The sequence below is a fragment of the Lepidochelys kempii genome, chromosome 3 (genome assembly GCF_965140265.1).
Source record: "Lepidochelys kempii isolate rLepKem1 chromosome 3, rLepKem1.hap2, whole genome shotgun sequence".
NCBI classification, from domain to species: Eukaryota; Metazoa; Chordata; order Testudines; family Cheloniidae; genus Lepidochelys; species Lepidochelys kempii.
In genome coordinates, this window is record NC_133258.1 from 194,517,245 (window position 1) to 194,533,059 (window position 15,815).

At 42.2% G+C, this 15,815-nt stretch overlaps 1 long non-coding RNA gene across 2 annotated transcripts in view; it reads left to right on the plus strand.

The window, feature by feature from the left end:
- The window catches only part of LOC140909660 (uncharacterized), a 33,044-nt gene extending 18,340 nt beyond the window's left edge, over window positions 1–14,704 (plus strand). For both annotated transcript variants that reach the window (XR_012158318.1, XR_012158317.1), the window contains one exon: window positions 11,874–14,704. This is a non-coding gene — a long non-coding RNA (uncharacterized lncRNA). The remainder of the gene's footprint in view (window positions 1–11,873) is intronic.
- Window positions 14,705–15,815: the final 1,111 nt, after the last annotated feature.

Sequence of the window (15,815 nt, forward strand, 5' to 3'; positions counted from 1 at the left end):
TTTTAGAAACATGACATGTACAATTCCCTGGGCTACTTCCCCCACAGCAGCCCTCACTTCCTCAAGCTCCACTTCATCCTTACCTCAGGGCCTCCTTCCTTGTGCCTGATATGGTGTGTACTACTCAGTCTCTCCAACAGCACAACTTCCTCCCACAGCTCTTGACCTGCACACCCACCTGACTAACTGGGAGGCTTTTGACTAGTTTCAGCCAGCCCCTGATTGGCTTCAGGTGTCCCAATCAGCCTAGCATTCTCCCTGCCTTCTGGAAAGTCCTTAATTGCCCGCAGGTGTCTTAATTGACCTGGAGCAGCTGCCATTTCACTTATCCTGGTACCAGGGATTTGTTTAGCCTGGAGCTAATATATCTATCTCCCACTACTTTTCTATAGCCATCTGGCCTTGCCCCATCACAACACACATATCTAAGATGAATAAAACTGAAAGATTATTGGGGGATGATTTTTCTTTTTCTCCCCTCCCTGTTTGTTAGTTTTCTGTTTTTGTATTTGACAGTACTCTGTGTATAGTGAGTTTATTTCCTTGTCTCATGCCTGAGCATGATGTCCTCACTGTTGTAGAAGGCCACTGTGCATGTCCTTCCCCAGCCACTCCAGCAGGGGGTTCGTAGAGCACAGTAGAAAAGCACATACCTTGACTTTCAGAACATAGAATGAAAATAAGGGCTGATAGATAGAAAGCCCATATATTTATTTTTAAAATGAATAAATTGGGTATGAGAATGATTGGGACAATAACCATGGAACTGCATGATGCCATTTTACAGAGCTGCTTTCCTCATCAAAGAGATTTCAGAAATAGCTGACAAGCATGTCTAAAGTATTGTCTTTATGGAAGCTCTTAAAATAAATTCAACACTTGCAAACACAAAATTCTGCAGAGAAGGAAGTAATTCTGCCACTCTTCATCTGGGGATAGAGATTATTTAAGGGAGGGGCAGAGAAAACAAATTTAATTTGATCTTAACTCTTCTTTTTTTAATCCACCCTCACATAGAGAAGCCCTAGCTGGACTCTCCTGTTGTATCCTAGAAATGTTTCAGAGTAACAGCCGTGTTAGTCTGTATTCGCAAAAAGAAAAGGAGTACTTGTGGCACCTTAGAGACTAACCAATTTATTTGAGCATAAGCTTTCGTGAGCTACAGCTCACTTCATCGGATGCATACTGTGGAAAGTGTAGAAGATCTTTTTATACACACAAAGCATAAAAAAATACTTCCTCTCACCCCACTCTCCTGCTGGTAATAGCTTATCTAAAGTGATCACTCTCCCTACAATGTGTATGATAATCAAGGTGGGCCATTTCCAGCACAAATCCAGGGTTTAACAAGAACGTCTGGGGGGGGGGGTAGGAAAAAACAAGGGGAAATAGGTTACCTTGCATAATGACTTAGCCACTCCCAGTCTCTATTCAAGCCTAAGTTAATAGTATCCAATTTGCAAATGAATTCCAATTCAGCAGTCTCTCGCTGGAGTCTGGATTTGAAGTTTTTTTTGTTGTAATATCGCAACTTTCATGTCTGTAATCGCGTGACCAGAGAGATTGAAGTGTTCTCTGACTGGTTTATGAAGGTTATAATTCTTGACATCTGATTTGTGTCCATTTATTCTTTTACGTAGAGACTGTCCAGTTTGACCAGTGTACATGGCAGAGGGGCATTGCTGGCACATGATGGCATATATCACATTGGTGGATGTGCAGGTGAACGAGCCTCTGATAGTGGGCTGATGTTATTAGGCCCTGTGATGGTGTCCCCTGAATAGATATGTGGGCACAGTTGGCAACGGGCTTTGTTGCAAGGATAGGTTCCTGGGTTAGTGGTTCTGTTGTGTGGTATGTGGCTGTAGGGGAAACAGGCACTTTTATCTGGAAGCCCTGACCGTATAAAAAGATTGTTTTCAAATAGATCAATGTATCTCACCATTTTTATTTGAATTCTCCTGATACTTCACCATATGCCATATACTTGTACATATATACATGTATACTGTACTGCATGTCTGATATATGTGTGTGTGTATGTCATATATGTATATATGACACCTCACCTAAATGAAGAGACATTGTTCAAAACATTGTGGATGCCAAAGTGGAATTAAATCCTTCCATGATCTGTATATGAGTTGGCAGGACCTGAGGCGTTCTTTAAAAACACTATACTTTCTATATTGTGACCTTTGGTGAACTGATACTGCTCAGTCCCTCCTGTTCTCTGTCTGTGGCGTGCAATAGTCTCCTGACAACTGTAATACTGTGGTTTAATTCTGGTCCTTAGACTTGGTGTGAAGGTGGCTGGGTAGAGTTTAGTGGCCTTTGAGATACAGGAGGTCAGACTAAATTATCTGTAGACCCTTCCAGCCTTAAGCTGTATGACTTTCTGACCTTGGCAGGGCAGTCATTGAAAAATGTGTTCTGATACCATCTGCCCTGATAGTTAGGCCATTCTGCAATAGATCAATTCTTTTCCATTCTGATACCAGTGGTGGAATGACAAATACTATGGATGTAGAAGCCACTATGGATGTAGAAGCCCTCTATACCAACATTCCACTCAAAGATGGACTACAGGCCATCAGGAACACTATCCCCGATAATGTCACGGCAAACTTGGTGGCTGAACTTTGTGACTTTATCCTCACCCATAACTATTTCACATTTGGGAACAATGTATAACTTCAAGTCAGCGGCACTCCTATGGGTACCCGCATGGCCCCACAGTATGCCAACATTTTTATGGCTGACTCAGCTCTCGCCCCCTAACGCCCCTACTCTACTTGCGCTACATTGATGACATCTTCATCATCTGGACCCATGGAAAAGAAGCCCTTGAGGAATTCCACCATTATGTCAACAATTTCCATCCCACCAGTCCACACAAGAGATCCACTTCCTGGACACTACAGTGCTAATAAGCAATGGTCACATAAACACCACCCTATACTGGAAACCTACTGACTGCTATACTTCCCTACATGCCTCCAGCTTTCATCCAGACCACACCACAGGATCCATTGTCTACAGCCTAGCTCTGATACAACCGCATTTGCTCCATCCCCTCAGACAGAGACAAACACCTACAAGATCTCTATCAAGTATTCTTACAACTACACTACCCACCTGCTGAAGTGAAGAAACAGATTGACAGAGCCAGAAGAGTTCCCAGAAGTTACCTACTACAGGACAGGCCCAACAAAGAAAGTAACAGAACGCCAATAGCCATCACCTTCAGCCCCCAACTAAAACCTCTCCAGCGCATCATCAAGGATCTACAACCTATCCTGAAGGACAATCCCTCACTCTCACAGATCTTTGGAGACAGGCCAGTCCTTACCTACAGATTAGCCCCCCAACCTGAATCAAATACTCACCTACAACCACACAGCAAAAAAAAAACTTAGGAGCCTACCCTTGCAACAAAGCCTGTTGCCAATTCTGTCCACATATCTATTCGGGGACACTATCATAGGACCTAATCACATCAACCACACTATCAGAGGCTCGTTCACCTGCACATCTACCAATGTGATATATGCCATCATGTACATTGGCCAAACCAGACAGTCTCTACTTAAAAGAATAAATGGACACAAATCAGACATCAAGAATTATAACATTCAAAAACCAGTCGGAGAACACGTCAATCTCCCTGGTCACTCGATTACAGACCTAAAAGTCGCAATATTACAACAGAAAAACTTCAGAAACAGACTCCAACGAGAGACTGTTGAATTGGAATTAATTTGCAAACTGGACACCATTAACCCATTAACTTAGGCTTGAATAGAGACTGGGAGTGGATGTGTCATTACACAAAGTAAAACTATTTCCCCATGTTTATTCCTCCCCTTCCCCAACTCCCTCCCCACCCCACCCCCCACCCCGCTCTCCTCAGATGTTCTTGTCAACTGCTGGAAATGGCCCACCTTGATTATCACTACAAAAGGTCCCCCCATCCCCACTCTCCTGCTGGTAATAGCTCGCCTTACCTGAGCACTCTCATTACAGTGTGTATGGTAACACCCATTGTTTCATGTTCTCTGTGTATAGAAATCTCCCCACTGTATTTTCCACTGAATGCATCCGGTGAAGTGAGCTGTAGCTCACGAAAGCTTATGCTCAAATAAATTGGTTAGTCTCTAAGGTGCCACAAGTCCTCCTGTTCTTTTTGCGAATACAGACTAACACGGCTGCTACTCTGAAATCTGTCCATTACTGAATTTTATAGAAAAGTTGCTCAAATAAAATAATGCAAAGAAGGGAAAAAAGCAAGACTCCGGGCTACTCCCTGAGCAAGTGTAAGTGTGGTGTGTGAGGTGGTGGGTGCCCACATGCAGAGCCAGCCAGTTCCTACTCCTCATTAGCATTCTGTGGGAGCTAATTGCCTGCGCAGTGCTGGAGTGAAGATGGGGCCATATCACTTCTCCCACCACAAGCCAACAGAACAAAAACCACTTGGCACGCTTCTCAAGCCAACGGGGGTGAAGCTACAGCTCTGGAGTGTGCACACAAACTCCCAGTCAGCCAGAATTCCTACAGGGGCTCCAGTCCCATGTTACCACTCTACTCATGCCCACAAGCATTACAAGACAGGATTTCACCCTATATAAATAAATGCAGACCAGCTCCAGTTAAAGTTTGAGATAAGCAGCTGACTAATAAAGAGCTATTGTATAGATCATTCTTCTTTGCTGAAAGGCGGGGGACTTTGACATTGTAGTTTAGTTGGATACAGTGGGTGCCAAAAGTTGTCTAGGGAATGTTGATCTGAGATGAATCAGCCTGGTTGTTAGTTACTGTACGTGAGGAGATTTTTGGTTTATATCAGCAAGATGTGCCAATGTTATGCCATGTGTGTGGAGTAATATACACAAGTTCATGTTACTTATTTTTACACAGTATATTATTACCCAACTACAGACAGAGCTAAGCCTGTTTACACCAACTGAGAGTCTGGCCCACAGTGTTTTGATTTATATTATCTTACAGTCTCTGCCAAAATTAGTTTTATGCGTCAAGAAATAATATTAAAATTGACAACTGCTGATTATTGTTTGTGCACTAGAATGTTCAGATACCATGGTGATGAGCATGTTGTAGGCACCTGAATAGATGGACAAACAGACAGAACACAGGAAATATTCACCTTGTTTTCAAGACTAATGAGATTACCTGTTTCTTTAGCAGAACTACATGAAAGCATAGACAGAATCACATGATTTTATCTTCATCTCCTGTAGCTGGGAGTGAGGGGGGCAGATGATATACATCTGTGAATGACACACTTTGTATCCAGTTGAACAATATACACATGCACTGTTTTCAGGCGGATGACTTCCATCCTTGAATTGCATATAAAGTCAGCATAATGGAGGTTTTTTGTAGTTGTGCTGTGGACAGTGGGTACAAAATCCCCAACCCAGGGCCAGGTAGCTCAGACAATAAGAGAAGGACCTATCTTCACTATAGATTAGATAAGCTTCATTTAGAATTAAGTCCAACGGACTAGAAAAAATATTTCAGGGTAAAGAAAGCAAAACAAAAACCACACACATACACACCTCAAATAAAGACAATGTTCCACTTACTCAAAAACGATAGTAAAATGGAGAAACATGCTCTGTCACAGCATGTAAATAGCCACTGCTGGGAACATAACAGCAGCTCTTCCTCGGCTATCTCAATGAAAATCTAAAAGAGGAAACCAAACTCTAGTACCTACATATAGAGAGCTAAAAGAACAAGGAGTACTTGTGGCACCTTAGAGACTAACAAATTTATTTGAGCATAAGCTTTCGTGGGCTAAAATCCATTTCATTGGATGCATGCAGTGGAAAATTCAGGAAGATCACACACACACCCCCGCCATGAAAAAATGGGTGTTGCCATACACACTATAATGAGAGTGATCAATTAAGGTGAGCTATTATCAGCAGGAGAAAAAAAAAAACCTTTTGTAGTGATAATCAGGATGGCCCATTTCCAACAGTTGACAAGAAGATAAGAGTAACAGTGCGGGGCAGGGGGAAGGGGGGAAATAAGCATGGGGAAATAGTTTTACTTTGTGTAATGACACATCCACCCCCAGTCTTTATTCAAGCCTAAGTTAATGGTGTCCAGTTTGCAAATACTTGATGGCATATATCACATTGGTAAATTGCTTGTCCCATTTTTGTAAAGTCCAGCCACGAGGAAGTTTGTGTGGAAGGCTGGCTTTTTATGAGAGTATCCAGTTTTGAGAGCTCATTCTTAATCTTTCCCAGTTTGCTGTAGAGGATGTTGATCAGATGGTTCCGCAGTTTCTTTGAGAGTGTGTGGTACAAGCTGTCAGCATAATCTGTGTGGCATGTAGATTGTAATGGATTTTTTACCTTCAGTCCTTTTGGTATGATGTCCATCTGTTTGCATTTGGAAAGGAAGATGATGTCTGTCTGTATCTGTACGAGTTTTTTCATGAAGTTGATAGATTTCCACTCCATACGGCTAAATTCAGTGCCTTGCATAATGATAGGTTTCAGAGTAGCAGCCGTGTTATCTTCAACCACATCTTCAATACTATGATCTTCTTTGTCATCTGCCCCTCTGCCATGTACATTGGCCAAACTGGACAGTCTCTACGTAAAAGAATAAATGGACACAAATCAGACGTCAAGAATTATAACATTCAAAAACCAGTCGCAGAACACTTCAGTCTCTTTGGTCACTCGATTACAGACCTAGAAGTGGCAATTCCTCAACAAAAAAACTTCAAAAACAGACTCCAATGAGAGACTGCTGAATTGAAGTTAATTTGCAAACTGGATACAATTAATTTAGGCTTGAATAAAGACTGGGAGTGGATGGGTCATTACACAAAGTAAAACTGTTTCCCCATGTTTGTTCCCCTCCTTCCCCACCCCCACCCCCCACTTGTCAACTGCTGGAAATGGCCCACCTTGATTATCACTACAAAAGTCCCCCCCCCCCCCTTGCTGGTAATAGTTCACCTTACCTGATCACTCTGGTTACAGTGTGTATGGTAACACCCATTGTTTCATGTTCTCTGTGTATATAAATCTCCCCACTGTATTTTCCACTGAATGCATCCGATGAGGTGAGCTGTAGCTCAAAAAAACTTATGCTCAAATAAATTGGTTAGTCTCTAAGGTGCCACAAGTACTCCTTTTCTTTTTGAGTAATGGACAGAGTTTGTTTTGAAACCAGACCTCCATAGTTCAGAGATAATCTCTGCTGAATTAAAATGGTTATGTTAATTCTCATGGTTGGGGATAGACCCTAATATTTATGCAACTCTAGTTAAAACAGACTCATGCTGTGTACTGGGAGAAAACACCCCTCCCTTTGGAATCCATGTTATTTTCGTTAGAGACTTGGGTTCCTAGCCTGCAAGTCCATCTGCTCCACTGGCACATGTGCATAAAGAGCTCTTGGCAGGATTGAGCCTGTCTAAACTGCAATGTCTAGGCGTCAGTATTAATTCCTCTTCCTATGTGATAAAAGTGAAATGGAACCATTATAATTCCTAGTTTTGATACATGACAATTTCTGCTTTGTTTTACACTGGAAATTCCTCATATGCTAACATTCCACCAAGCTGTTACGCTGTCAGTACAGGTGCTGTTATAATGTAAAGGAAAGTCGAGCAGGCTGTCACTGTGTCAGCAGAAGTGCCCATTGCCACTTCCAGAGTACATGGTGGTGCAATGGCTGTTCCGTTATCAATCGGAGAATTCAGTTTCATACTTTTACGAATTAAAAAAGTTAACATTATTTTAACACCTTAGTTCTAGCTATCTAATAAACTGGTTAAAAACAAAGACATTCAGAGCGAAACACCTGACCCTTCAATGAACTCTGGGTGGGCAGAACCCCACTGAAACCAGTGAGGGTAGGCCTGGGCCCAGAGGCTGTCTGCATGGAACTCCTGGCAGGCTCAGATCCTAAGGCTGCATTCTATCTGCATATTCAGAATTATGCCCAGTTGTAAGAGGGAGTCTAAAGTACTGGGTGACTTTTCATGTGTGCATAGTTACAATAAAGGCCAAAGTGCAACTATTCTTATTCTCCAGTGGTGTGTCTTCTAAGTTATTACCTCTGTAACATTTTTTTTGTGGGGGTGGGAGATAATTAAAATCTTTTTTTTTAATTTTAATAGAAATTTGTTAGACAAACTGCCTAAATCCAATGTCGTGTGTGTGTCGTTCCCTCCCCCGCCCCCCATCCCCCGGGTTTGTCTCCTATGGAAAATATGTTTGAGCTTGGCATAATGGCATGAATAATGAAGGTACAGACAAGTATATTCTCACATTTCCTGGAACTCTTCCCTTTAGTGAGCTATCCACAACAATGCCGTGACTTACTGCTTGCCACATCCTCTGGAATATGGGTCATATAGCAGACAAAATGGGTCAGTTCTGCCCTGACTTACTTTATTGGGGTTGCAAAGGCTGAAAGGTAGGACTGGATTAGGCACAATATGTTTGCAGTTGAAATAGTGTTTTTAATCATGCGTAGTTGTCACTACCATACAAATATCACCTGCCAAGAGAAAGAAAAGGAAGTAAAGAAGCATCGCTTATGGTTTTTACAATACAAGTCTACAGTGTTTTCCTGTTCACAAGTGTGAAAAATATTATAATAGTTTTCAAGATGCAGTGAATTAGAAGAAAACATGTTTCCCTGTAAAATGTACTTTAAGAAAGCTTATTTGTTTTAAGACATGTAATGCAATAAACAGGTGTAATGATAATATATGAGGTTAATCAGACAAGGGAGGTTTGGGAGAAGGCTCAAAGATCTGGTTCGCCATTGCCTTGCACCTTGTGTAGTCATTTAGACCTGTGCAGAGTGAATGTAAAACATTATCATTCTGATTAGGTAGTGTATTACACCCACTTTGCACAGGCATAAATGTTGACATTCGGTGCAAGGCAGTGGAGAAACAAGGCCTCACATTTTGTAAAGTTAGGGGTTGTTTTTTGTTTTTTTGTTTTTTTTTAAAAGCTTGATCTATTTAGAAAGTCTAAATGTGATTTATTCAATAGTGCTCAAAGGGAACTAGTGCACAATGATAAGATTAGGTGGAATATTTTGAGTTATTGAAGTGATCTGCTGATAATGCTGGTTAGCTCTTGATGGATGGCACAGTTCTTCACTAGTCTTGCAGAATTTACAAGCTCATCTGTCACAGTCGTCAGAGCTTCTAATCTGTGCAAGATCTAGCTTGTCTTCAAGGAACATAGGAACTCTGCAGACCCACTTGTGGGGTATTTGTAAGCCAAATAGCTCTGGTTTAGGGGGCTTTCAATAGCTCATGAATTTTAAAAGATAACTGACTCCATATCAGAAAGCCTTTCCATGAGCCTTTCTTAGCAGGAATGGTGACCATCAAGAACAAAAGGTAAGGATAGTAATGCATAAAAACTTTCCACTGCAGCTTCCTATATTCAGATACATTCATGGATTCCATGAGATTTTCATCAGGTATATGCAAGAAAAAAAAAAGAGGAGTACTTGTGGCACCTTAGAGACTAACAAATTTATTTGAGCATAAGCTCTCGTGAGCTACAGCTCACTTCATCGGATGCAACTGTAGGCATATGGTTTCTAATTGAGAAGGCATTTCAATTAGAAAATTTGAAATGAGAAGGCATTTCTGGGTCAGAGTTTGAAAAGGTGACAAGTCAGCTCCTCAGATTTGCCAAGTTTCTCAGGCGTTATCTATTCCAGAAAATCTAGGATAAAGGGGAAAGGGGTGGATGAAGGCTCTTCCAGTCATCATGTCCTCCCAAAAAACAGTCTACAAGCTTTAGTGATCAGCGGTTAGCCAACTACAAGTAGTAAGTGACTTTTTTCAAAGGCAAAGCACGTAGCAGACGAGGCAGGAGACAAGATTCTACTCCTCAGTCCCCTGTTGCTGGCTCCAGAACACCCTTGAGTCTGTAGTCCTTCAGATCTTCCAATTTTCTCAAGCACAAAGTCATACATGAGAAGATCACACACCTTTCTGTGAATGGAGTGAAGGAACCAGTGCCTCCTGAAGAAAATATTGTTTTATTGAAGAGAAGCAACCAGTGGAGGGCAGTCTTGATCTGAAATTGGTCAACAGATGTATGAGAGTTCAAATTCTGGATTAAGGGCCAAATTCAGAACTGGGTGTAAAAAGATGCAACTTTACTGATTTTGATGGAATTCCATCAGTTTACACTAGGGTTAATTTGGCCTGGACTCTCCAGCATCTATGGTGAGATCAGTCCTGTAAGAAAACCACAGGAAGACCTAGTCCTTGTTCCCAAGGAGCGTATTATCTAAGTAATAGTTTCAAATTACATCTCTTCCCTAAAGTACTCCTGGGGGAATTCTGTGCCAAAAAAAATTCTGTGCACAATATTTTAAAATTCTGCATATTTTGTCAGAATAACATAATATAGTCACGCCAGTTTTAATTATTTTGGTAATTTATTTCAAAATTCCTTTCAACAAGTATGTCTGTAACAATACAGACAACAAAAAAGATTCAGAAAATGTTTTTTGACAAATAGATTCCTTACTAGGCATACAGAACTTTGAGGAATAATTCATTTAAACTACAATACAGAAACGTATTTCCCGCGCCCCTCAGAAGCTGTTCAAAGGCTTGGGGCAGTCAGGGGTAATGGTGGAGCTGAAGGAGAGGGAAGTAGTTGCTGGGAAGGAGCCTGGGAGTGAACCTGGAGGGTTGTTGGGTGTGGGTGGAGAAGTATGGAACTTTTTTGGGCGGGGGAGGGGGAGTGAAGTGAAGAGGGATCGTTGGGAAGTTGGGGAGCCTTCCCCGTCCAGACTCTGGCCGACCCCTAGCCCCTTCCAATCAGTCAGGTACATCTACCTACCCCGTCCCCATGTGTCCCTGTGCCCCATGCATGTGTCCCTGCACCCCCACTCAGCCACCCTTCCTCTTGTCTCCATGTGTCCCTGCACACGCCTCACCTGTCCCCCATGCACCCTTCTCCCCCTGTCCTCATATGTCCCTGCACCCCCACTCAGCCACCCCCTGCTCCCTGTCCCCATCTGTCCCTGCACCTGCCTTGCCCATCTCCATGCACGCCCTCCCCCATCCCATGTGTCCCTGCCCCTGTTCCCATGTGTCCATGCACCCCCACTCAGCAACCCCTCCCGCATCCCTATGTGTCCCTAAAACCTCTGTCCCCATGTGTCCCTGCCCCTCCTAGCCCCCGGAGTTTCTACACTCCCACTCAGCTCTCCCCATCCTCCTCTGGCCCTGCACTCCAACTGAGCCACCCTGCACCCCCACTCCCATTCAGCTCCAGTCCTGTCTGTTCCCCCAACTAGTCCTTCTGAACCAGCCTATGTGATCCCCCCCAGTAGCCCTGTGTACCCCGCTCTGTCTGTTCTCCCCCATATCTCATGCTTCCTCACCTGGCCCCACAGGCAGGGAGCTGTGAGGAATGCAGCCTCTGCTCTCTCCCTATCAGCTGCTGACTGCTATGGCAGGTGAGCAGTGAGCCAGCTGTCTCTGTTCTGATGCCACAGCAGCCCCTGGTGGGCAAAAGGTGTAACTGCAGAGCCTCTCCAGCAGAATATATTTTCTGCAGAGAAAAGGACACATGAATTCTGCATGTGTGAAGTGGCACAGAATTCCCCTAGGAGTAATAAAGGCATATAGATGACCAAATAAATTTTGTCATGCTGTCCTCATTATGTTCCCTCTCAAGTGAAATCTCATGTAACCAGTATCAAGTTTAAGTGTTTTTTGTCCCATTGCCATTTAGCTGTTTTAGACTTATATTAGTATATATATGAATTTATAACTGCTGAAATTAGGTATCTATTTTTATTCCTTTTGTTTTCTGTCCTAGGGAGAAGCTGGAGCTGCTTCATCAGTTCCATTTCGATACTGCATGTGGTCTCAGAGAAAGGACTCCATAGAAGAATTAGTGCAACAACCCTACTAGAGATGAAGAAATACAGTAAAAGATCATTCTTCTGTCATGCAGGCCAAATTATGAACTCCTTACTCACAATGGTGAGCAGTACAATTAGTCCCTTTGACTTTTTGATTTAACCGAGATGCATACTAAATAATGTATAACCCTTTCTCTGAATTAATTGCTCAAGGATTTAAAATATAGTTACCAACGACAGGTCTATAGGTTATAACTGACTAGTATCAACAAATCAAGGGTAGAATAAAGATGATAGCATTTCACTCTTCTAACAGATTATCCAAAGACTGAGTTGTTTTGCGTTTTTTCTGTAGATACAGCAAATCTCATGCTTAACAAAAAATCATAATTTAAAAACAAACGCATCTAGTTTTCTGTTGTTAGTTTAATGTAGTATATGACTTTGGCCGAGGTTTAGTCTATCAGCTAAGGAAACTATCCAATTATAATTATTGATAAGATAAACCAGTTATACAACCTTCTTTCCAGATCTCACCAAATCTTACAAAAGTTCCAAATCCTACAATACTCAAGCAAAACTTTTGAGATGAAGGTCATCCATGTGCAAAGGTCCAGTAGAAAGCCTATGCACCACTTAGGCCCTACATTTAGGGCTTAGGTGGGTCATGATAAACAGGCCTTGCGCTGGTTTTCAACACAGGGTTAATTTCATCCCTGAGTCAGAAACTGGCCTGGGGAGCTCAGGGAGAGAGAGTGAGCAAGAAACACAGGGTTGAGAGAGAAATTTTAGGGGCAGAGATCTGGGGAGGACCAAGGAGTAATAATATAATATAGGGAGAAGCATAAAGGAGACTGAAAGATCAGAATGGGGGAAGTAAAGGAGATAGGAACTAGCTGTATCTTTGAACTAGAGCAGTGTTTCTCATTCTAGAGGTGGGTGCCTTGCCAGGGGCTCAGACTAATCCGGTGTAGGGCCAGGAAGGCAATAACGGAGGTGGTAAAAGTTGCATGACCTCAAATGTGTCCTTTCTCAATACAGCTGCACTTCAGTAACTGAGTAAAGCAATAAGTGACTCCTTGAAAGCCACCCACCTTCCACCTCACTCCTATAGAACTGAATGTACACCTGTTACAGAAGAAGGTGATATATACAGAATTTCAGGCACAGGTGTATCCCCAAGATTCTCTCATTTACTCACCTGACACTAACTTAGCTGTATGGGGATGTGAGAGCTTCATGAAGTGATCAGTGGATGCTTCATGAAGTAATCAGTGGATGCTCCACTCCAAGCAGGCTCTAGCCTTCTGCTTCATGGGGCTGACTGACTGGGGGAGCCATGAAACAAAGTAGATGGGGGAGGAGGGGGAGAAGGCAACCATTTTGCCAGGCTATAGCAGAAAGGGATGCCCATCTGCCATTCCATCACATGGTGGAGCTTCACCAGAACAAGGATTAGGTCCAAGGAGCTAGGCATATCACTCCTGGCAAAGAAGACAGATATTAGCAGAGAAAAGAAACCAAGGGGACATGAGACTGGCAAAGGGGAGGAAAACAAAGAATGTGAATATAAAAGGGAGAAAATGAGAGGAAAGGGTACTGCTTTTAAAAGTAAAAAAGCAGGAGGTAAGAAAATGTCAAAAAGGGAAAAGTGGCATGGAGATGGAAAACGAAAAATAAAGGGATGAAGAAATAGAAGGGACAACACAAGAAAACAACTACATGTTAGTCTGGTGAATTTCATTTGTGCTCCTCCTGGCAGGAGTCCTGTGTTTTGTTTATTTATAAATGTATTTTGGTGCCCTTTGGCAAATACTTTACATTTATAAAAACCATCAGAAAATACCAGCCTCTGATCTTAAGGACTAACCATGCAAACCCCCATTCCAGAGCAACAACATAAAAAAAACCAATTCATAGTATTATGTGAAAGCAAACTAATTTCAGTGGGTTGACCAAACTAAGTAAAACCCTGTGCCCTGTAGAGAGAAGCAGTCCTCTGGGATAACTATGCTAGAGCATTTAGGGCTTTGTAGGTGATAACCAACCTAATAAAATTGCACTCTGATGCAAATAGATAGCTGGAGAGTAGTGTGCTGGGACCAAATTCTGCCCTCACTCACGTTTTCTGCAACCCCACTAAAGTGCACAGGGTTGCACACGGTATGAGTCAGGGCAGAATTTGGCCTTGGTGTTATGCATCAATATGGTACCTTGACCCCCACCTAAGAGACATTTTTCAAAGGTAGCGCCAAGTGCCCTGTGTTACAGTAATCCACGTTACAGTTTACAAAGGACTGAGTCACTATGCCAGGGTCCGCATCATAAAGAAAGAGGCACAGCCTCTAGACCTATGTTAGATAGAAACAGGCACTGTGTCCAGGACCCTGTATTCTCCATGATTCTGCATCCATATAATCCAATCTTTGCTGCAAGATCATGCTTCAGAATTTAAGCTTTCATTTTAAAAAACAAAGAAGCTAGATCCTCAGCTGACATGAATTGGCATAGGTGCACTGAAACAAGGGCACTATGACAACTTATGCCAGCTGAGCATCCAGCTCAATATCCTCTTTGTCCTCCTGGCTGTGAAAATAACATTGAAAACGTGACCCAAGTGGAACCAATGCAGTGATATCTGCCTGGATCTGCAGATGATCGTCCGAAAGAAAAGCTCATAGAAGTGTGAACTCATCTGTAGGGGGTGGTATCTCTGAAAACCTAAAGATAGTTTAAAAATCGGCATTGTTAACTGAATTGAATATTAAACCAAATAACACACTAAGTACTGTACTGGTTGTATTGTTCGCTTTCATACTTATTTCAAGAAAATCCTCCATTTTCAAATTTAAACTGAAGCTGCCACAGAATTTCCAGTCTGCTGTTCTACAAAGCCATAGAATCCAAGGACCTTGCTCCAGAATTAGGGTTCAAGTTGCTACAGAATACATGGAGCCTTGTCTGTGTCCTAGAGCTGCTACCTCAGAATTTAAGAACTGAGATGGCCCCAATCTCTTGGCACAAATGAGACCTACAGTCCCAAAGGAAAATGCACTGAGCACCCTTGCTTGTTCCCCAAGATGATTCATACCACCTATCATCATTAGTTCTGCTTAAAATCAGGATTGAGTCAAAGCCAGTTTGGAGTCTGTCCACTTCCCCTGCCCATACACCCCAGCGTGCACTCGGAAAGCCCAGAATTTGCTGTATCAGGACTGGACAAAAAGGAAATGTAGATCTGAGTGTCATCCACACATTGGTGGCACTGCAGGTCAGAATGTTTCACTATCTTTCAGTGGCCACAAGTGCATATTGAACAGGAGGGGTGACATGATAGAACCCTACAAGTCCAGGTCCTTGGAAAGGAATATATATTTGTTATGAATGCATGACCACAGTTCTCCAGAGCTTAAAAACAGCTGATCACCCTCCCATATAGAATTACCTACAGTTCCTGGCCCACAATGATACATAAAGTTAATATAAAGAAAAGGAGTACTTGTGGCACCTTAGAGACTAACAAATTTATTTGAGCATAAGCTGTAGCTCACGAAAGCTTATGCTCAAATAAATTTGTTAGTCTCTAAGGTGCCACAAGTACTCCTTTTCTTTTTGCAAATACAGACTAACACGGCTGCTACTCTGAAACCTGTCATAAAGTTAATATAGTAAGGTTTCCCAAACATATTGCAAGAAACTGCAATTACTATCTCAAAGCCCTTGAAAGATTAAAAGCCCTATATTTGTACTAAGTAGCATGGGAGAATTGTGAGTACTTCAATAGTGGCACCATATTAGTAATGTGCAAAAATCAACATTTTTTTTCTGTTATCAATCAAATTTATTGCAGTATTTCAACTAGTTTTTATGTATCCAGAAGTAGATTTGTGACCTTC